Genomic DNA, 21,910 nt, shown 5'->3' on the forward strand with positions numbered 1-21,910 from the left:
TTCCCTATCCTGTCTCAAATAAATTTTTTAAATTAAGGTTATTCAAAATCTTGCAGAGAGTTGCCAGAACCAGATTGCCCCATCAGAAAGTTACTGCTTTGCCTGTCACAGGAGAAAATATTTCTGCCAATAAAGCTGCTTGGATTTAAAGAAATCCAAAAAGTATGTGAGCATGCTTACATACTTCCTTAGATATGCTTTTCTTTTGTCTGAACCTAAATCTCTGAAACAGAGAGGAAACAAATCCCAGCTCCTGCTCCAATGTCAATCAGTCCTCAGTGACTGATTTTTCAAATCACTTCTTGAGGTCTCCAGTCATGGAGCAGCTTGTCACCATTCATTTATTTATTATAAAAGTGCTTTTCTTCATACTGCAATTCAGAAACTTCTGTGCTATAACATTGGGCTAATATTTTCCACTCATTTGCTGGAATAAAAACAATTCTTGTTTTTAATTTAGTTTTTTAAATACTTGAAGATTTTATCCTATCCTTACACACCTCTCAATGTTGGAAATTTTTGCAGATTGAAGTTCCTCTTGGCAACCTGGAAAAGGGCTTTTGGTAAGTGCTGCAGACAGAAGAATCTCTGGTTTTGCCCAGAATTGTAGCTGCAGCTCCCTCGTCTGCTGTGGCAGACTCTCTGATAAGAGTTTCCATGCTGGAGTTCTGCACTTCTGCAACTACAATGTTGAATTCAATTCAGAGAGCTATTTTGGACATAAATAAATCACAATTACGGCTTAAATCCTGTACCTTTTCAATTGGAAAAGCTCTAGTGGTCTCATCTGGTTGATGGAAACAGATTGGATTACGAAGCAATTCTCCCACTTTCCTGGAAACATGTTGTCCTCAATTAAATAATGAATTGTTTTATCAAATGTTTTGTAGCCTAATAGCTTTGACATTCCTTGAATCCACTTCAAAAACCTTTCAAAAATGAACTCCTAGATCGAAATTGCTTTGTAGTCCTCAAATAGATTATATTTTGATGATGATACACACCTGGTGGGTCTCTATGACCCATGTGCTGAGGAGATGAGGAATAAAGCGGTTTTAAAGAGCAAGCAAATTCAAAATGGAACTTTAATGTTAGTCTGAAACTCATATTAATAATTTACCTTAATGGGCATGACATACCTGTGTTATAAGGGACCCTGAAGTAATAACCAATCAGTAGAAATTCCTGAAATCAATGACAAGACTTGGTGTAGAGGAAACTGTTTTTCTACCTAGCAGAATTGTACTGTAACTTGTTTTTAATGATTAAACATGCTCATGGACAACACTTTTTTACCCTTTAAGAAATTGGAGTGTCCTTGTGTTCTGCAGAAACTTTCCCCCTGATCCAAAATATAAGTAAAACCCAAGATCCAACCATTTAAAATAGATAATTTTATTCTGAAATGGAAGTGTTCAGAAAGAAACCAATGCTAAAGACATGCTCTAAATAATAGAACTGAAAGACTGAAAGAAGATAAATATCTTTACCACGGTATGCGCCCACAACTTCAGCCTGAACTCTCCAGCAAAAACTCCATAGGCATTCTGCAAAAGTTCAGCTTTTAAAGGTGTTTTTTATGGGGGGAAATTAAAGGACTCATTCCAAACCCCCTCTGAAGCTGACTGTATTACAGTATATCTTCATTTAATGGAAAATTAAATTGAAATTCAAAAAATCCCCAGTCTTCATGAATCAAAGTCTGAGGCCATGGTTTGTTTATTTCTCACTGCATTTCCTAGTTGTTTGTCATCTGGAAATCAATGGGAAAGAGCATGTCAAATGAAAGGACACATTTCCTTTTATGACAAATCCATCTGATGAGGTTCAGGAAAGGCCATCTGCCATTTCAGCTTTCAGAAATGGGATTTCTGTCAATCATTGATGCAACAGATGGATACTCTCCCTTGCTTTAAAACATGATTTTTTATGTTTCTTGTATTGGGGTAAAGAGGATGCACTGAGGATAGACAAGTTTGATTTGATCTCTAATAAAATGCCAAGAAACAGTCTGAAACAGGTTATTTGCTATCATATTTTCCTCTGCTGATTTGTCAGAGTCGTATTGATATTTTTTCTTTCATCACTCCAGAGGGGGAGGAGGAACATTTCCTGAAGAATTGGTGCAGCTGAACAGCTCTATATCCTCCCAGGCTTGATATTGGTTTGGTATCATTGCACTGCTGGCTGTTGATCTCTCCTCTGAAAAAAAAAAAAAAAAAAAAAAAAAAGAAAAGAAAAAGAAGAAGTGTTTAATACTTTGTGTCTGGGATTAATTTAAAAATTGTGTTTAGTATCTGTACTTAAACTCACAGAGAAGTAACTATTTATTTTTCCCCTTCATACATCACATTTTATTCTGGTAAATATAACATTGAGTGAGTTTCTAAAAGAAAGTGAAGAAAATACATTTTCAAAGAAGCAACTTAGGAAATTTCTCTTTCCTGATTTAATTTCTTTTTGTTCCTTGTGTCCTCCCATGGGGAAATGAAAATATGTTATCTTCTTTTAATTAACTCTGAAACACACTATTCCCAAAGTAATTAAATGTACTACTGACCACTCTTTTCTCCTGCTGTCCACAGTCATGAAACCAGAAACAAACTTGTGGCTTAGGGGAAAAAAATCTAGGTCAGAATATTTTTCAGTGTTTCATATATAAATATATTAATGAAGTATATGAAATTATAGAAATTATTTCTATAATTAGAGAAATTATTTCTATAATTTCATGATCCTCTTTTGTGGTAATAAAAACGTATGAATACCTTAGTGCAAAACTGTCATTCAATATTTAGGGATTTAAAAAAAATAATTGAAGCACATAATGGGTTTTAATGTAATGTGAAGAAGTTTAGTTGCCTAGATCTATGGTAATGTTTTAAGAACAACAGGGATTATAATTTGAAGGTTTATTTTCAGGAAGAGCATGTAGTTCAGATGCCTGGAGTGAGAAAATGGGTGGATTTTCTTTAATGTTCTGATTGCCACCATTTCCCTATAAAGCACACAACTGCAGTGAGCCCACCTGGGCTGTCCACCAGCAGAACAAAGGTTCAAAGCTGAAATGTGAAATTCTTGGAAGCTCCTAAAGATGTTTCCTCAGCTCTCCAGGGATTTCCAGTCCCATCCATCTGGAACAGAAAGCCTCTTGCAAGCATCCTCCTGCCTGTCTTAGTGGAGAGCAGAGAAAAACCAGTTTCCATCAGGAGAAACTTAGGACAACCTGGTAAATACCTCGTGTGCCCACACCACAGATAATTAGGGAAGAGTTCATCAGTGAAAGGACAGATGGTGGCACAGATTTCCATAGAAAGCTGAAGGAAAAGGTGTGAGGAATGCCAAGTCTGTGCAAGTAAATTAAATATACCTTGGAAAACATTCTGGTTCTAAGGGGGAACATTGTGGAATTGCTCACATCATGGCTAGCAAATCTGTTGTAGTCTCCAAAACAGGGAATATTTCCTTTGTGTTGGAAACACAAAAGAAATTCCTGTAGTTTTCAGCCCTAAACAGGTCCTGTGGTATTGGTTAATTGAATTTTTTGTTGTTGCTGTAACTGTAAAGGAGAAGAGAGGGAAAAGGGGTTTGTGCAAACATGATGTACATGAGATTTTAATTATAGATCTCAATAGAATTTCTGGAATTCAGACATTTTAGGTAGGTTATGTCATTAAGTGTTGCTTATTTTGTTGTCATTATCTTATGGACTTCAATGGATTTATTTGGACTGTCAAATTTGAGTGATCCATTTCAGTAATGTAATTCAGTATTAGCCTTAAAGCAACAATTGCTTGTGTTGCAAATCATGGAGTCTTTGGAAATTGTTAATTAATAATCTTGCTAAGTTATCTCTCTATTGTCTTCTTTTTACAGGCTAGAGATGCTCCAAGATAGAAGAGAATAAATTTCTCCTTTAAGAGCTTTATCCTGGATTTTAGACAGGATTATTGCTTTGAGAGACTTATTTCTGGAAAGTATCCTTAGACACACCTCCATTGTTCTAAAGTTATATTTTACAAAGGCATAGAAACAGCCTCAGGTAAAGACAAAATTCCTTTATTCCGTTAACAGAAGAAACATAGTCTCCTTGCTACTCTTAATTAAAGCAAAAGGAAAATCAAAATCTAACTCCTTCTTTCCTTAGAAGTTAATTTTCACATATTTTCAATAGTGTAGATATATACGTGTCTTTTTAAATTCATGATTTAAAAATAAAATCATCAGATTGGTTTCTTAATACTCTGGTGTTCCCTGAGTCTCAGGCTGATATTTATCATACAATTCTTTTAGCTTTGATTTCACTGAATGAAATGCTTTCAATGATTTGACACTCCTAAACTGTAAAGAAGATAAAAAAGCTGAGTAATATATATTATTATAGCTTTTTACTAAAAAAAAAAAAAAATGCACATTCTATCTTTTCACTTTATAGACTGCATAGTATCTCTCTATACATCTGTATACATAGATATAGGTATACTTAATACATATAAAATAAATATAAAATGAATGTAATGTCCTTAGAAAATGTATTGCATCTTATTCCCAAAAGATTGAAAAATGAGTAAAATACCCTTAATTTAGACAGATTAAGGTTTCTTTTCTTATTCTTATTTTGGCAAATTGGAAATTAACATATTTAGGGTGCAGGCTTTTTTTTTCCCAGTATTTTTTTAGGTTCCCTTTGTTCTTAACAAGCTGGAGTAAGATCAGAATAGCCATACTTTATTTGCTTACTTGTTTCTGAAATTGAGAATATAATTTTTAAAAGAGTAAACTAAGATTTTTCTGCTACACTGTTCCTCACATTTGATCATTTTAGATTCTATACTCTATAAAATAGTTACAAACTGTTGCTGCTCTGTTCAATATCTCTAAGTAGCTGTCAGCACTCGTTCTGAATAAAACCTGAATTTGTGTTGGCAGTTTTTGATTAGATTCCGTTCATGCTGTTGAAGTAAATTTCAGTGTGTGATTTCAAAGTTAGATCAGCACTCAGCCCTTTGGAGAATCCCTCTCACAGCAGAGATCATCTGCTTTCATCAGCTCACTAGGCAAATATTACTGCTAGGATCAAATTTCTACCGAGGCTGCAAACTTTACAGAATCTGGAATTCATTCCCATGAATATCACCTGCTTAAGAGTAAGTATTTGCCAGTTTTGTCTCTTGTAGAGTGAGTAATGCACTCATAGGATGTTCATGTGAAATGAGCAAGCACGTGTCAGAAAACTCAGATATGAATTAATGTGTTCATTTGTGCATAGGTTGAAAAAATTATAAGGTATTCACCCAGCCTTTCATTTTTACTGAATATTAATTTTGCTTTAAAAAATGTTTAGAGTAAAATATCCTGGGTAATGTATCTCAAATGGATTCTCAAAGTCTGGGCCCAGAAGGGATAATTAACTCGCATATTCTTGGCTTTTGTGTGAGTTTGTGCATCTCTTGTTCTTCTCTAAGTTGAATGAAGAAAATTGAATATCTGGGGAAACTGAGCCTTCCGGAGACATTAAATTTTGAGCTGGGAACACCTAGAGGAGGAGACTTTCTGACTCCAGCTTGGAGCTGAACACCAGTTCCTGAAAAATATTTCTAGAAGGACACACATTGTAAAAATTTCTAAATTGCATTATTCAATTGTCACTTTCTTGAGGCTCTTGAAACTTTTCCTGACACACTTACAGGGACTGGTGTCCATTTAGGAATCCAATTGCTATCCTGCCCAGGCACTTCCTCTTTTGGAGAGCTGACACAAGGCATAACATTCCAGATTTTCCCCAGGAAACCATGATATCAGTAACAGTTCAGCAGACAGAGCTTTTCCCAGCACATTAAAACTTTGGTGGTCTGTTGGGTAATATATAAGGAGAGCTCATGGATTAATAATGACCCCGAAGTATTCAACATGGTATCAGTAATTTTGGTAAAGAGGTGGGGTGTGACATTATATATATTTCTGCCTGAATATTGTGGCATGATCTTCTGGTTCTTGTAGACACAAAGGTTTTTAAAATGAAAGATTTTTTTCCTGGTCTGAAATTCTTATGGTGTACACCCCACGCCCTGAAAAAACTCAACCCTACCAACCAAAGGAAAAAAACTCAAACAAATTCCACTACCCCTCAAAAAACCCAAAACCCCAACAGACAAATGAGAAAGAAAGAAAGAGAGAAAAAGAGAGAGAGAAAGAAAGAAGACAAGAGAAAGAAAGAAAGAAAGAAAGAAAGAAAGAAAGAAAGAAAGAAAGAAAGAAAGAGGAAGTTCCCAATCCTCCAAATAAAATTCCCCAAACAAAGCGTAAGCTAAAGTTATTTCCTGTGTGTGGTACTATTTCTCTGTGAGAAAGGAAATAGAAAGGAATGTGATCCTCCAGTGCAAACAGCATATTTGCACTTGATGTCTGACTCAGGAACTTAAACCATCAGCACAGCATCTGAGTCCTGACTTGAAAGACATCCAAGTCATAATTTCCTGTACTAGAAAATTAGATATGCCACCTGTATGAAGCTATTCAAACACTTTAATGGGTTTACCACTATGTTATTTAAAGCCTGATGATATTCTTTATTTATCTTGATGTGAAGTTCATCACCTTTTAAGCAATATGTGCCTCCTGTATAATTTATATCAGAGTAGATTTGTCAGATTAATGTTTAACTTTCCTCTTTTCCCCCCCATCATTTCAAGTAGCTATAGAGTCAAAAAGAATCTTCTCCTTTGCAGTGTTTATGTTAGAGAACATTTGTTTGCTTTCCTGAAAAGCAGGTAAATTCATATGCAGGTTTTAGTGTAATTTTAAAAATTCTACAGCCAACTACAAGCAAGCTGTCAAAAAAAAGCCAACATAAAACCTTGCTGGGAGAAAGAAGGATTCAGATTCAGGAAAGAAATCTTTCAATAAAAATTATTTCTTTTAGCAGATGCCACCATGGACCTCTCTGAAACATGGTGGTGAATATGTAGGAACTAATTTACACATTGTAAATGAGATAAAGGAAAATACTTTACCATAAAGGTAACCATCGTTCCCCAGAGATGCTCAAGAACAACCCTCACTGATTCTTTCTACAGATTCTGAATCCTGCTGCTTGCTCAGAAAATCACAAATTTCAGCTTGATAAGCTTTTCTTCTTCAAATAAAATTACAAAAATTGACATTATCTCAGACCACAGTTTAATAATTACCATAATAAATATCCACTTTTGTTTGCCAGAGGGTGTTTATTGATCTCTTGTGACACACTCTAGTCTACTCTTTTTTTCTGCATCTTTAATGCTCAAAATATCCTTACATGATAGCATCAAACACATCCCTTTGTTAATGAGCTTCCAGTTAAGGCCAAATTTGCAGATTTAACTGAAACCTTGTTAGGTTTTTAGGAAATAATAAATGTGCTACCACAGGAAGCTAAAGTGAAAACCCTCCCACCCCCCTGGAAGGAATCCCAACACACCAGGTGTCTGATAAAAGTTATTAATCTCCACTGATTTGTCAAAAAGTGCACATAGTTCTAATTAAACAAATATTTCATTTTCCAAGCTCTTGTCAAGAGAAGATACAGTTCACAAAAATAATTTGGTTTAATTATCCATGACTCCTGCACTGAGCAGCAGTAACAATTAGATAATTTCTGCTTTTTTGTTCCATTTTTTGTACCCTATTTTCTGAAACATAAAAAACAGAAACCCTAACAATACAGAACAGTGTTGAGCAGAAGATTCTCTTTGTCCAACTTCTCTAAAGTAGTTTCCTATGTGTGCCAATTTCTTAGAGTTATTTCAGAAGTCCTTGGAAGTCAGGGAAACTTCTTATTTTCTTCCCAAAGTGATTTTCTTAAACATTTACATCCTCTGAGTAATACTTGAAACCTTAGGGAAAATGTTACTTAAATATTTACAGTAATTCATCTTTGAGCAAGATAGGACTTGTTTTCTATTAATATTTTTTTTTTTGTTCCAAAGTGTTATTTCTCTCCTCTCTACTTTCTCCTTTTTTTTTTTTTTTCCTCAATTTATTTATTATAAAAAGGATCACATTGTTAACACTTGTCTATCCTTACTGTATTCCTGGGAGATGTTTAAACCTATATAAATCTGCTTGATTTGATTTGAGTTGAATTAAATTGATTTAAATACAGGCTGTGATAAGACACTCCATTGCACTGGTGCTCTTTCAGGAATAATAAACTTCATATGTGTGCTAATTGGAAATTAAGGGTATAGGAAAGAAGGAATTCCATGGAAGGGTTACCTAGAACATGGCAGCTCACACTGTACACACTTTGATAATTATCTCATTACCTTCCTATAAAGGTTTGAATGACCTTGATAGCAGGAAGAATAAAAACACAGTATTTTGTTATATTGCACTGGTTAAAAATACCACTTAATGTTAAATTTCAATAATATAAGCTTGGTAATGGGATAACGCTTGCTGAGAAAGGTTTTGCCAGCTGATTTCAGTAGCTAATAAGAATTAAATTTTAATGTGCTAATTAATGTGGCAAAGAGCAACTTAACAAGTAAATAGGAAAATCAGAGAAAATGTAGAGTTTTTGTGCTGTGGAGAATCTTTTATGTGATGTTTCTGAATACCAGCCCTCACACTTCTCCTAGCTGGGTTAGCAAAACAACATTAATAAGTGAATAAACAAAAGAAACTTTAGAATTAATCCAAGATTATTTTCTTATGATTTTTGCATGGCCTATTTCTGTTTATCCTCACTGAGTGAAATGTGCCTGTTTGCTTTTTATTTAGTAAAATTGTACTATTCCATGGAAATTATGATTTACAATATATACAGGAGGCTGTTTTTGTCCAATATTATCTTTGACTATATATGTTCCACTCCAGGGAAAATCCTGGTAGACACTGATGTTTACCCTGGTTATGCCTGAGAAGAGACTCTGGAAATGTTCAAAATTGGGTGACACCGTGGGTCAGAGCATCCTCAGAGTAAGTAAAGAACAAATACAGAAACACTGCCGCAAGAAAGCCTACAGTTAAATTTGAGCAGAATTTCATCACTTCTAGGTCTTATCTGTTAAAAATATTTTGTAACTTTCTTTGACAATTCAGTAAACTTGGGAAAAAAACCCAAAAAAGCTTTAACCTTTCAGTCAGCAAAATCTCCCTTTGATTATTTACATTTGAAGAAAGTTCCCAGAATCTTAAAAATTGCCTTATGATGTCTAGGTCTAAAAAAAAAAAAAAAAAGAAAAAAAAAAGAAAAAACAAACGTGTGGGAGGCACAGAGGTGCAATAGCTTACACACCTAATGTTGTGTTGTCAAGTTAATATTACCAAGAACAACCCTTTAGCCATTTAGAGGGGGAGGAAATGTTTCAGAGGCAGGCTAATGCTGTCAGGCTGGGTGCAATATTAGTCAGAATATGAAATTGCAGCAGCAGTCATGGTGTTGCTTACCAGTAGGGCAAGCTCCCCTCGGTACCCTGGGGAGTGAATTATGTCCCTTTTCCATCTCTCTGCCCCCACTGGCCCCAGTTCCTGCGGATTGCAACGTGTGTGAATATGAAAAAACATCAATTCAGGCTCAAAATTCATCCCACGTACCTTCCGAGAGGATATGCAGTTCATAAACTACTACAAGAAGTGTTTGGATTTTTGTTTATCCTCGTTTCATTTTCCTTTTTGTCCCCACTTTAGCAGCTTTACCTGTGCCAGGGCTGCACATTCTGGCAGATTGATTATCTCCACGACACAGCAGCACATCTGCTCAATCCCTTTCTCTTAATTTCGGCTCAGGAGAGCGAGGAGAGCACTTTAATTCCAGCAGTAGTCTAGTTTTAATTGAGAATGGCTGACTTGTGGCAAAGTTTGGGTTTTTTATCCCCTCTTATGATCCTCCTCATGCTCTATTCTTGCCCTCACATGTGAAGATTTATGAGGGGCTTTGGTGTCTGCCTGGGTCCACCACGCTCCATCACCTGTTGAAGGTGGTGCTGTCTGATAGGGTGTGATTAATGTTTCTATTGAAAACCCAGCAGCTGCACTCAGACAGATTAAAAAAAAAAAGGTAGAGAAGAGGAAGTTTTAGCTAAGAATCAATATGGAAATGCAACGGGAAAGGAAAGAAATATCTTATTACTGCTTTTGTGTCCCTAATAGCTCCCCTGCTTCGTCCTTTCCTTAACTCCTGGGATGCTCTGCTGTCAGGTGTTACTAGTGATGCATATCTCTGACTTTGCTGATTCCATGAGAATCCTGAATATTTCCCTTCTCCCTTTACCCATCGTGCTTAGGAGATCTTGTTTGACTGCTTGGTGTAGAAGAGAGCAGTGGGTGATTTTCCAAACTGTGTTGAGGAGTTTTCAGGCAGTAAGTTTAATTTGTTATGGGTCAGTTATGGTTTTGAGGTGACAAAACCAGTGATAAATAAGTTAAGGATAAAATGTTTCTGCAGCTAAGCCCTGGTTACTCATCAGATTTTGTGAGATGTGTGGGAGGTATAACCTGGATGCAGGAGGGTTTGAGTACAAGCCTCGCTAACCAGATTTGAGAGAAATGTTGGTATTGCTAATTTATAATACTGTTAATGAGTGCTGATTTATTTGCTTATTTTTGTGGACTTAGTCATGGATTGAAAACTCATGGTGTGTGCGGGTTTGTAAAACATGATATTCTTAAGAAAACTGTCTCAACCACTTTTCATCCCATTCAAGGACAAGAGCTGGCAAATATCTGCAAAGAGACAGCATTTGGGAGAATTAGAAATGATGGTTTAAAAAGCTGCAACTCTCTCTGTTTATACACACTTGAAAAAATGAGAGTTTTAATCTAAAGGAGCTTGATGTGTCTGGAGTGCATGAGAAAATACTTGGGAGAAAGAAGAGAGTTTAGAACAATCTGTCTCACTTGAGGATTGAAATCTGTTATCAAGTGTAGGTTGCAGGCCATAATCAAAATTTTGGGAGAAAACAAGCAATAAAGAATCTTGAATATCAGAGCAGGTAAAAACATATTGGTTTAGACATGGAAAGCAGGTTCACTGGTAGAAACTAAACTGAGAAATAAAAGTGAAATTCCAAACAGCAGTAGATGATATTCAATCAACTTAAAAGCAAAAGGAAATGAGATGGTAATTGAAATGGCACAGGAATTATCTGCTTGATAGAGTCTATTTGGATTTCCAAAAAGACTTTGCACAGAGCCCCTGATCAAAGACTTTAGGAAAACTAAGAAGCCTCGGTGTAAAAAAGAAAGTCCATGAATAGATGGGTAAATGCTAAAAATGTAAGAAACAAAGTGCAGGGAGAAATAATCAGTTCTTTCAGCAGAGAGAGGTCACCTGAGTTCGGCAGACCTCTTCCCTGGAGGATTTTTAATACTTTTAATAAATTACCTGCAAAAGGAGAGGAGCCATGAAGAAACAAAATTTTGTGATGGTACTGAGCTGGAAATGTGAAGACAGGGCAGAGGATGAAACATTATAGGAAAACCTTATAAAACAGTGTGACTGGTAATAAAGTGTCTGGTAATTCCACGCACATAAATATAAAGCACTGTGAATGGTGACAAAGACACCTAATTTCACATACAAAAAGAGAGTTGTTGCTGTTTGGTAGCAATATTTTGGACAGGTAGCTCCATGAATGCTAAAGTAATGATAAAGGGAAAAACAAATCTAGTGCTAAGAGTTATTAGAAGAGGAATAGAGAACAAAACAGCATCACTTGGCATTACAGAAATGGGATATGCCTACAAATCCAATACACATTGAGCAGGAGCACATAGGAGAACCTGGAAAAATTTTATAGCTGGTGACAAGAATGATTAAATGTTCATTTTCAGGTAATGGCTGAGTAGCCTAGGGCTCCCCAGTCTGAAAAATTACCAAGTGGAGAGAGATTTATCCAGCCCATAAAAGTCTGTGTGACACTGAGAAAGCTGTGTATGATTCCACCATTTTGCCCATTCCAAATGACATCTGACCCAGCGTGCTCCTGGCAGGAGGCAGTAGGAGAAGATTAGGGAAGGCCATAAGAACAATCCAAGCATAATGACATTAATTTTGCGCTCTCCAGAACTGGAGCCAGAGGTGACATCTGTGTGGTTCAAAGCTTTGTAGGAGAGAAGTGAACCAGAGCCAGCAGGGGACTCCAGGAGAAGGCTGTGCTGAGCCAGGAGATGCCCGTAGCCCCCAGCAAATCCTGGACTGGGATGAAGACCTTGAGCCAGAGCTGTGCCAAGAGGAATCCGGGAGCTACTGGGACTTCTCTGACTGGGAAGTAGGCAGGGAGCAAGAGCTGTCTTTAATTACACATCATGCTGACCAATAACTGAGTGCAAGTGGGTGTTCTGCACAGCCTCCCCAAGGCGTGTTCTACCTTTTTGTCTTGGGTTATGCTGCATTATTCCCACCTGGTTTTTCACCTTTTGTGACAGTCTAAAGTCTCCCTGGCCCTTTGTCAAACTGCCTGTTGCTCCACAGGGTAAACCTGCCTTGATTTAGTTAAGCTTGATGTGAAATATTTAAGCTTGGTTTATGTTTTTAGCTGAGCTGTGTTGCAGACCTCTCATCACCTAATTTTCTTTTCAAATAATGTATTCAGACTAATTAGGTCAAGTCCTTCAGGTCTGTTTCCAGTGAGCTTTTCAGTTTTTTAAGTTGAAGAGGTCTGTATTTCTGATTTTTCTTATTAAAAGTCTGCAGATTTTTTCTGGAAGAGCCAATTCCGATGCCCTGAGAGACAAATATGGGATTGCAAAACAGTCCTGGTTAGAACTCTAATGCTTCAAGCATACTTAATTTCCATTTCTAGGTGACTTAGTCTTGCATCAGATTCTTTAAAGAATCCTATTTGGTTTTCAGCTTGGACATAGTGATTATATTTCATCTTTATACCATTAGTAGCCACCTTTTATGAAAAAAATAAGGAAAGCACTACTGATATGTGAACAATGTTTCAAGGAAATGAGATTTTTTAAAAAGTGTAATTTAGAACTTCTGATCTTTGTATATTTTTTTAGATATTTATACATAAAAGCAAATAATTTTAAAATAAGACCCAGCGGGCAAAGCTTATTTCTAATAGCTTATTTCTAATTTCTAAAGTTCCAAAGCTGGAACTTTAAAAAAGAAGGAGAATGAACATAAAAATTGCCCCTGACAATACTTTTCTAAGTTTCCTTTTAGGCGTTCCACGATCAACTCTGTGCTGCTACATGTATTTTAACAATAACAGCAAACCTTTACTCTCAGAATGGGATTTATATTTCTTGGCTTCCCAGTGTGGTTCAAAAAAATAAAGATCCTTATAAACTTTAAGATTTGTTGGCTGCATTTTGTCAAGCTGAAAGGAATTTAACAACCTCTTCCAGTAAAAAAATGGTTGTGTCAAGGATTCCCAGGGCACTTGGAAATAAGAAACTTATTCCATATTTGTCACCCACATCCTTAAAATTATTGACTCTCGTGTCTCCAAAATTATGTGAGAGTACAGTGAATGCAGTGAATTACGTTCAGGTGATCACTGTGTTAATATCTGAACACAGAACATTATATTTTATTTCCATTGTGTTGGATCTAATCTAAAGCTCTGAAGTAGTTGCAGTAAATAATCTATTTTCCTTTTATCTTTCAAGCGCTAAAAATTTATTTGGAAATGTGACGTACAAATCCTTAGGAAATTAATCTGTGGCTGACATTATCTGGCACTCTAAGAATCGTAACAAAAATGTTCATTTCCACTGAAAATATTGCCCAATTTGAATTGTTACTTACAAAGAGCATCACAAGAAACTTCCAGAAATGTGGAACCACTTTCTAATTTGGACAGAATTCTTTACAAACTCCAAAAATAATGTCACCTGCTGCATTGACTTTTAAAAATGCTTATTCTCTAAAATTAACCTCCTCTAAACCAACACTGATGGTAAATAGAATGAAATTTACTCAAATCCTTAAGTTTGGATTCAGAAAGAAATAAATTAAGAGTAAATAACATGGGCTAATAAGACTATTAACAGAGAAATGTCATTACTGCTCCCATTTCCTTAAGAATTAAAATATCCTATGAAGTAGTATTCCCTAGAGGTATCTGGAAAAATCCCATATTTAAAACTCACTGTAATAAAATTTCAGTTTTGCTCCAGAGCTCAAATTTCCAATTAGAAAAGCTTAAATAATTTGCTTAAGGAGAATTGAACAATTTGTTATCAGTGTTTATTATTCTTGCAAGACCTCATGGTATTTAGTAAGGATGCAGTTTAAGGATATATTTACCTTTTGCTGATTTCTATGGAGGTTTTGTTGAACTTACAAAGCACACTTTAAATTCTTCCATTAACTGGCAAAAAGTATGAGGGAAAATAGAGTGGGTTTTTCTTTTTCTTTTTTTTTTTTTTTTTTGCAAGTTGGAGACTTATTAAAAGAAGCAGAGGTGAGATTTGCAAGTTACAATTTCCATCAGGCTTTACATCCACACAGAAAAAGAAGAAAACTGGTTTTGAGCAAAGCAGCAGCAAACCTGGCTTACTTCAGCAAGTCACATTTCTGAAATGTGGAAATTTGGAGCATTTCTGAACCCCTTCTGTTAACACAAGATCAAAACAATGGCCGTGAAATGAGGATCTTTCCTGGGAAGAAAATTCATTTTTCTGGGCCCCCTTCTCCCTTTGTCTCTCCTTGCTCTACACCCAGGCTGGGTTATTTCTTCAGTTCTTCTCTGTGGTTTAGGATTCTAATGCCATGAATTGTCCAGAAGAATTTATTCTTTAGTAAGAAGAGGCCCTGCTGACATGAGAAAGGTGGATTTAAGGGAAATGCTACAATTTTGGTAGAACTGAAATGCAGGCAATATAAAAGGGAGAAATTAAATGCCAGTTTTCATTTCCATGTGTGCCTCAAAACATCTAAATGCACCTTGTGCAAGGAAGCTAATTTCCTTTATTGTAATTGTCTCCTCTTCCACCACTCTGTCTTTTTGGATATTTTCCCCTTCATTAATATAAACAAATTGCTAATCAAGTAGCCACCAGCAATCTCCTCTTGTATCAGTCATCAACCCAGGAAAATTGGTTCCCTTGATTATGTGACATAATCACCTGAAAAACAATCTGAAGGAAGTTTTGCTGTTATCTGCTCCTGTAGCTAAGAAATTCATTTCTTTCAGAGAGCAGAGCTTCACACTTGTTTACTTTCTCAATTTTTATTTTCCAGAGTACCCCCTCCATCATTCCCCATTGTCCTCCAGCTTGCTCACAGGCTGGTGTGCACCTACCCAAGGCAGCTGTTTTCCTCTCATAGCCTCCACAAGGGTTGTTTTTAAGAGCTAATTGAACCCGGTGAGATCAGGCTTTGTTGTGGTTTTGCAGAGAGGTTCCATGCACAGGAGTTATTTAGGGAGGATATGCAGGAGGCGAGCACAAAGGGCTTTCAAATCCCTATTATCCTTCCCATGGAATGCTCTTGGAGTGTTTCTGTATTTCTGGTGACATGCTTTTTTACCCTACAGTGCCCTGCAGTCCCTGGGTAGTTTTTAGCTGCTGACATAACAAAGATGAAAAAAGTTTGTGAGCTGGATAGTTGTGATACCAGATGAAAGTGAAGAGAAAGGTGATCTGTATTTAGATTTGTTTTGCTGCTCTTTAAGACTCTTCTAATCCCTACTCATAGGAACAGTGCAAGTAAAGGTATTAAAAATATTTGCTGCATGATAGCTGTTGACTGTAGAGAGCTTCTTAATGAAAATATTGCCCAGTAACAATATACCTCACCAAATCATTCATTTTAGGCTCAAATATCCATTGAATTCGAAAGGGATACTATTTCTTTTCAGTCTGTGAATGTTCAGAGTAAATATAAGTGATAATGATTTTTAAAGTGGAATTCAAAACTATTTATTGATGTGGTTTTTATAATAAATGTCACTATTAAAAGAATATTTTTTCTAGAAGTAAAAGAAAAGTTTGCCTCTCTTCTAGCCATTTTCTACAATCAGTACACAGAATACTCAGTGAATTATAGCAATTAATTTACAGACATTTCTTAGCTAACAACACATTTTTAACAACTCCGGGGACTACTAAGATGTAAACAGGTCTTCCCTCCAGATTTGTGGTGCTGTTTTAACTTTTCAAGAATAAATGAAAATTCTTCTGTCAGAGTAACAGGCATTTGATTATCTTCAGCCAGGGATATTTGCCAGCTGCTCTTTCCCCAGATGTATTTCTTTTCAATTGTCCTTTAAAACTGTCTTAGAAGCCAGGGAAAGAAAACCTCAAAAATTGTCATAAATGAAATCAATGGATTTATTCCCTTGTGAAGAGAAATTGGAACATGAATAGCTGGACTCTCTAGGGTGAAATCCAGCTTTCACTGTAAAAATAAAAGCATTTCGCAATTTAATGTACAATATGGACAGGAGCCATGAAAATGAACTTTTTTTTTTCTTTGGCTCTGCAAAGAAAATCAGAAGAAAATTCGCATTATATTTTTTTTTCTTTTGGTGGAGAATCATGTGGCAGGAGGAGAAGGCTCAAGAATGAAGGAGAAAGAATGTGTTTTAAATAAAATTTTGGCAAAACTAATAGAAAAACACATTTGGAGCTGGTGGCCTCAAAGATAGTTTTATAGGCATAGGACAAGCAGGAATTTTATATTGGAAAGGCTGCTATGCATTTTACATCTTCAGCTGGAGCTGAACTATTTGCTGATTAAATATTGCTATTGCCAACATATTTTCTGTATCCTTGCTTTACTATATATTTATGTGACAAAATCTGACTTCTTGTTACTGGAAATAGTCCACTTGTCAGAGGAAGCACCACTTACTGTGATGCATGAATATTTTTACATGTTTTGAGCCCCTGTAAATGAAAATTCCAGCTCAAATCTACTTTGATGTTTTTCAAGCAGAGTGGAATAATTGGGGAAAAAAAAATTATTCATGAGCAGTTCTTTATTAATAACATCTCTGGGTTCTTAGTGATGCTAGCATTCGAAGTAAATATTAGAGTGCAAGTGTTAAAATTTATGTTCAAAATGTTTGGCTTTCTGAGGAAAGGATCTGAGGTTCTCATCATGCAGACATGAGCACTAATGATGGTCCAAAGGATACATGCTTTTAATCCCCATCTGTCAGCTCCTAGTTTCAATGCATGGCTAAATAGGAAAGAAAATAAAAGCTGAATTTTGGTACAGAGCACTATTTTGGTATGTAAAATAAACTAAATTCCAAGTAGAAATTTTCAAAAGACAATGATATTTTGTTGATTCATATCCTTTACTTTTATTTTTCCTCAAGACTAATGTTTTCTTTAGACATTGAAGTTTTAATTTTTTGAGGGCTTAACCTCAAAGACAAGTGTATACTGATCAAAAAAGAAAAGTATTTTTGAGAAGAACTAACTTTGTTATAGGGAATGATGAAACAGTAGAATAAATAACAAGAAACAGAACCACAGGATGGTTTTGATTGAAATAAACATTAAAGACCATTTAGGGCTACTGAAATGAGCTGATATGCTCTTTATATGGTCGTGTTGCATGAATTACTTGCTAATTTAGACACAAACTGTATTTAGCCTGGAAGATGTGAGACTCAAGGTTTTGAATCCCTTTCAATGAAGAAGATGATGGAACAGAAGAAAGCTGATGCTTCATTCTTAGTTTTGCTGTCTAGGAAGTAAAAGATAACTGAGCTACTTCAGCAGGGACTGGAAATGTCCAAGAATGAGATTACTAAGAATTAATTAGTCTTGAGAGTTATCAGATTATCAGCTCCCCACTGGAAAACAAAACAATCCTCAAAAATCTCAGGCAATGCATCTGGATGGAGACAAGTCTGTGTTTTAGATGGTGGGGGAATGTGGCTGAGGGGCACCCACCTGTCAGATCAGAGCTGATGGGAAATGGGAAAGAGTAAAGGGAATTTGTGTGGGAGTGAGGGGGAAATGCAAACACTCATTTATTTCCACGAAAGGTACCTGTGATCATGGTAGGATACAGGATAAATAACATTCAGTGCAACTAAGAACATAGTACGAGAAAATTCACGCGAAAATAGTGAAAATGTGGTGTTTCAGGTCAGGTGGAAGACATTTGGAATGCGCACAATTCCAAAAGCTCCCTGTAAAATTGAACATTAAGCTGCATAATCATCCTGCCTGCACCAAGATTGCTTTAGTGAAGGCCAGAAAGAGACAATGGAGAAAAGTAACACTTTCCCCAGGGCAGACAGATCTTATTTTGTATTTACACACTATGTGTAGAGAGAAAACAAAACCAGCTAAGATGCAACCCATATTTTAAGTAAAGAGGACATTCAAGAATAGAATAATATGTTTTAATATATATATATAAAGACAAAAAACTATATTGACATTATTTTATAACATCTCAAACACTTTGGATTTGACTAAATGGTGAAGAATTCTCCTAAGATTAGCTGCTAATATTCACAACAGGGCTTGTTGGGTTTTTTTTATGTTGTTTTTTTTCTTCCCAAAATATTTTTCAACTATATTAGCTATGAATTCAAAGTGGGTTTATTTACAACCACTTCATGTAAATCTCATGTGGGAGCCCAACAAAATTCAAATTGCATTACAGTTGTTGTGTTAGTTTTATGGTAGATTAAATGACCTTTTCAAAGAAAGAGATGAAATTGGCTTGATATCACATGGCATTGGATAGATCCATACTCTAATCCCCAAAGTATTTACACATCAATTTTATAGTCATTTTTTGAGATATCTCCCTGGGTATTAAACTTAGGTCAGTTTGTCCTCTTTTTAATCATTTTTGAAGACAAAGTGTGTCTATGCCCATTTTCAATTCTCTAGGCTCATTCACTTCCCATTACTTCTCACATATGATCATCAATAATTCAGAAATTGTATCAAAATAAATATCACCAGATCCTCTGACCTGAATGAGTTTAACCGCATATGCTTTGATCTGTGTTTTCCTTATTCTGATTTTTAAAAAAACCCTAAGCTACTAAGAGGGTCCTGAGTACACTTGGCTTTTTTCAGCATCCTCATTTTTTTTCTCCTTCTCCCAAGCAGTGTGTCCTTCTGTGTTTTCTTTTCCATTTCTCACTTGCTCTGTTGTTTCTTAGTATTTTCCCTTGATTTTCCTCTTCATTTCATCATAGTCTTTTAGATTAAACCCAATGTGACTGTGCTGTAAACTTGGTTTTCACTCTTTGTCTTTTTAAGATAATTTTTAGATTTTGGAGGGACAAAAATTAACAATTTTCATTGTAGAGCTCATTTTTTTTTTCTTACTTATTTTCTTTATCATCTATCTTTAATGGCTTTGTCCCCCTTCTGGGCTGTATTCCTGATTTAAAACCAGCCAATTTATCTCACCTGCACCATCATGTTTGGCAGTTGATTTTTTCCTTCAAATGTATCTGCTTTTATTCTTTCAGTGTGTTTAAGGACAGACAAGCCCTTTTGAGTATTACTCCTTCATTTCTGTTTTTCCCTTTCCAGTTTTGCATCCTGACCCACTCTCCGAGCCTGTATGGCTGAGCTGGAGGTTCACCACAGCAGCCACTATTCCCTGGCCAGGAAAACTGTAATCCTTTCTACCTGCATGCATCATAAACCATCACCTTAATTCCCCAAAAACCAGCTGAGATTCCAAAACATTGTATTCTCCTTCCAAAAATTCTTATAAGATTAATTTCAAATTACATCCTTACATGGTATCATTTGTGGACCAATGACTATGAACTTTGTAGAGCGCCTGAATACTTTTATATAGATATATATACCTACAGAACCATCTGGTACACCTATTTTTTTCTTCTTCTTTTTTCATCTGAACCATCTTTGTTGCAATTTTCTTTTTAATGGTATGGCAGCTGAGAGATTCCTCTCCCTTCATTTTAATCTAACTGCACATTAACCAGGCTAGGAGTGGGAAGGGGAATTTCAAACAACAGACTAAAATCTGGAGTTAGTGCCCTTTCTCAATTTTTGGATAACTTGAAATAAGACATAACCAGGAGATTCTGAGCTTTGTGGACTGAATTTTTCAAATTTTCCAGGCTAGGAAGCCACATGCCTTATCACTTAATGATCATTACTTTCAAAGATGAAAATTCAGAACTCCTTTTTTTTGGTCGAAAGCTGATGCCAACACTCGTCTAATGCAGGAAATTAAATCAGTTCTGGCCCTAGGATTCAGAAATATGTCAATAGTTGAAGTACTTTACAAGAACAGCATTATAAGTTTATGTGTACAGCATATGATGAATTTTGCCTTATATATGCTCGTGGCAGAATACAGTGAAGAAATATGATAGTGACAGAGCAGTAGCAGTGTCTGGGTCCAATTTCTGTCTTTTTTATTATTTTTTTTTTCCTCAGGAAACAGAATGGCATCTGATATAATGCATGCAAATTATACCCCCAAACCATATTGTCTGGTTCCTCTGCTCCTGCAATAAAAATTTGCTAAAGAAAGACTAACTTCCAATCTGGTTTGGTAAAACACGCAATTACATTCAAGTTACATTAGGAACTGAATGTGTAGGAGTATGATAAGAAGATTTAATGACCTACAGCATATAATTAAAAGGAAAAAAAATAAAGGAGCATCTCTACATGCTCTTTATTCTCGGAGGTAGTTATCCAACAGCGCTTAATTCTGTCCCATGCCACTTACCAAGATAAATGTTTGTTATCTTTGCATTCAAATAATCCAGTTTTCTCAGGCATGCAGAGAGCAGCTCTTCACTTCTTATCCCCAGTGCCTTTGCCTACAAACTGCACGTTCCACAAAAGCTTCCAGCTTCATTTGAGAGGAAAACCTTATTTGACTCTTCACCACTTGTAGAACGGAATTTTCCTTTTCTCTGCAGCTGTGTGAACTGTGATTTCTAATTTAAAAATAAATTATTATATTTTCAAGAAGGAATTCAGTGGAGAGATGCAAGTAGCTAAGCTTTTTTAGTTGCTCTGGAATATCAGATACCTTGAACAGGAAGGAACACAGGGAAAACCTCAGGCAAACCAAACCACGGAGGAGCAGAAGGTTAAGTTCAAGCAAGACAAGCTACATAATATAAAATAGAATATCATCCCTGTATCCAGAGGGCACTGTGTTCCCTGAAACATAGTTTTTGTCAGATTTTCAATGTCATCAGTAGCACCAACTGCACCTGCTGACAATTTTTACCTTCATAAACAAGCAAACAAGAAAACTGAGACAAAGGTTTTTGAGTTCCCATCCCATCTCCTGCATATTTTTTTTTAATTCCAACCTCAGTTAGAATTAAAAGGGTGGCAAAAGGCTTTGTTTTTTTGATCATGTCTGGCATAAGCTTATATCTCCATTTGAAGCTAAATAATGAGCACTGAAATTGGAAGGAGGGTGAGATCAGTTTTAACAAGACTGAAGTAAATCTTGGAAAATTTCCCATGTGTGTGCCAGTTCTCAGCCCCCTCAGTCAGCCTGGCAGCCAACATCTGAACAACAGTTTGGGGAAGGATTTCAGCTCTCTTTAAAATGTCCATTTGCTTATTTTACACTTTTAAGTTTTCTCTTCTTAGCAGCTCTGTTTCCAGTCTTTCATCAAGATCCTGGCTGTCTATGTGATGAAACTGCTTTCACTTTAATTCTGTCTTGTTAAACCCCTGTGATTTTCACATACATAAGGTAATCACTTTTACTAAAGAGGAACACTGAAAATCAAGGGAAAGCTCTTTGTGCTATAATTCAAGATAAATGAGATCTTCCAGGGAAGTATTAGAGGTCAGCTATTACAATGTACTAGGCAAAGCAGTATATTATTTGCCAGCCTTTATTTCAGAAGAGACTGAATTATTTTGATTAGTTTTCTCTAGTAAGGCACAGTCTTGAATGTCATGTTAAAGGTCTTGATATAAGCTGGAGAGAAAAGAAAAATACCTGTAAACTAGAACC

The 21,910-nt window shown here is 35.9% G+C and overlaps 1 long non-coding RNA gene across 1 annotated transcript; it reads right to left on the reverse strand.

The window, feature by feature from the left end:
• Positions 1-1,372: 1,372 nt before the first annotated feature.
• Positions 1,373-20,984, reverse strand: LOC116184568 (uncharacterized). The gene is made up of 2 exons (XR_004149323.2): positions 20,651-20,984; positions 1,373-2,202 (listed from the first exon to the last, which is right to left on the reverse strand). It is a non-coding gene; the product is annotated as an uncharacterized LOC116184568 (long non-coding RNA).
• Between the last annotated feature and the right edge of the window lie 926 nt (positions 20,985-21,910).

This window comes from Lonchura striata, chromosome Z (genome assembly GCF_046129695.1).
Source record: "Lonchura striata isolate bLonStr1 chromosome Z, bLonStr1.mat, whole genome shotgun sequence".
NCBI lineage: Eukaryota > Metazoa > Chordata > Aves > Passeriformes > Estrildidae > Lonchura > Lonchura striata.